This window comes from Chelonoidis abingdonii, chromosome 3 (genome assembly GCF_003597395.2).
Source record: "Chelonoidis abingdonii isolate Lonesome George chromosome 3, CheloAbing_2.0, whole genome shotgun sequence".
In the NCBI taxonomy this organism is placed as follows: domain Eukaryota; kingdom Metazoa; phylum Chordata; order Testudines; family Testudinidae; genus Chelonoidis; species Chelonoidis abingdonii.
The window spans coordinates 110,149,632-110,152,067 of NC_133771.1; positions in this window are offsets into that span (position 1 = coordinate 110,149,632).

Below are 2,436 nucleotides of genomic sequence, written 5' to 3' on the forward strand. Positions count from 1 at the left end.
ATTAAAATAGCCTGATTTATAACCCCCCCCACCCCAATCAAAGCAGAAAATTCATATTTACCATTTGTTTCAGAAGATTCTGAATTCATTGTTAGGTTACAGCTGTGCCTCAGAATTCCATAGAACAGGTCGCCCCAACTGACTAAGAGTTAGTGGATTTATAATGAGAATTCTTTTTAAGCAAAAAAATAAAATAAAATACAGATTAGTTAAAGGACATAGAGCGACTCAAGCTTCCTGCAGTCAACAGCAAGTTGAATAGTGGATGGAAAGCACTAGTAAAATCATTATGTGATACATGCTACCACAAATCACAATGGGTTGGTTATTGTGCCTCTTCACAGGATTTGTTGCAATTTGAAGCCAACTGTTAACAATAGATGTAATTTTAGCAACTCATTGTGAATGATGAACCTATTTTACATTTATCAAAGATTTGTATTCAATTTACAACAAACCTACACACATTTCTCCAGAACAGACCATTACACAAACTACCAACTGTCAACACTGGGGACCACACTTTTGAAACAAGAATCAAGGGTGTTGCACTTTACAAACTAATCCCAGAGCCCAAAACCAATCAGTAAATCACAAAAACTGTTGATGTGATTGATTTAAAGAAAAGAAAAACAAACAAAAGCAAGATCCTTAAAAACCTTCCACACCCAAAAGCTGAAATAGTTTATGGACTGATTTAAAACAAAATCATACCTAAACACAACAGCAGAGCAAATATCTGTGCTGTGCTTCACTCAGCATCACTTTATCAAAAAGGTAATGCCGACAGAAATATAAAAGTATGCTTTCTTTAAAAAAAAAAACACACCAGTAGAATGACAGAAATATTGTCAAAACATTAGAAAATCCAGGTTTTCAAACATAAGATAATTAATGGTATGTTCCAGGATGGTGAAAAGAGAAAGAGCTCTTTCAATCTCCTACAGTCAATACAAGAAGATTCTCACATTGCATTTAGCAATTTACCAACAACTTCTCTTTTCTTGATACAAAATTTCAATTCTGTGGTTTGAGAAGGATAGATTTTATGCACATTTTATTACATGAAGTAAAAAAGAACTCAGAATATCCACAAGCGTAATCGATACCAAACCTTCTGGTTTGTTGCCAAGCTCACCAGAGAAGGCATTCTATTTTAACTTCCAGACTCTTACTCAATGAAAAAATTACCATGAAGCCTGCTACATAAAACATGACTTGGACTGAAGTGTTTCTATTATAAATAGAGGTAGGAGATCATTACCAGTAATTCACTACTGGATAACATGAGATTAAATGCAAATGTTTTCTATACCATACAGTATGTATCACAAAGTACGTTACACAAAGAGTGTCCAATCCAGTGCCCACTGAAGTCAATGGAAGAATTCTTACTGATTTTGATGGCTAGTGAATTATGCCCTAATACAATTAGAGAATTATAAATTGCAATGAGCAATTTTAAAGGGTGACACAGATTGTGTGATATAAACAAGGGAGAGAAAAAAAGATATGGATACTTGTCTTTACCGGCAAGTTTATACTGGCATTAGAAAAGGTTCAGAGAAGGGCAACTAAAATGACTAGGGGTTTGGAATGTTTCCCAGATGAGGAGAAATTAAAGAGGCTAGGGCTTTTCAGCTTGGAAAAGAAGAGACTAAGGGGGGATATGATAGAGGTATATAAAACCATGAGTGATGTGGAGAAAGTGAATAAGGTAAAGTGATTTACTTGTTCCCATAATATAAGAACTAGGGGCCACCAAATGAAATTAACGGGCAGCAGGTTTAAAACAAATAAAAGGAAGTTCTTCACACAGGGCACATTCAACTTGTGGAACTCCTTGCCTGAGGAGGTTGTGAAGGTTAGGACTATAACAGCGTTTAAAAGAGAACTTGATAAATTCCTGGAGGTGAAGTCCATTAATGGCTATTAGCCAGGATGGGTAAGGAATGGTGTCCCTAGCCTCTGTTTGTCAGAGGGTAGGGATGGACGGAAGGAGAGAGATCACTTGATCATTACCTGTTATGTTCACTCCCTCTGGGGCACCTGGCATTGGCCACTGTTGGTAGACAGGATACTGGGCTGGATGGACCTTTGGACTGACCCAGTATGGCCATTCTTATGTTCTTAAGTTAACAAGCTTTATTCAAGTCCCATCCATGCACAAAAATCCTTAACTCAAATGCAGTGGTGTGGTGCTTTTAATTCAAGTTATCTGCCCCATCAGCTGATAACACAACCACTCTGTGATGTGGATACAGGTAGTGCCCTCCTCCTCCAGTGCCTTCCTGCAATTCCCCTTGGGTTCCCAGAAAGGACAGGTAAGTTTTCCCACAATTCACTGAGAAAGAACTCATAGAGCAGCTCGGCTTAGTGAGGCACTAAGTACCATGGGACATGTCCTAAAAGTCTTAGCACCACACACACGAGAGT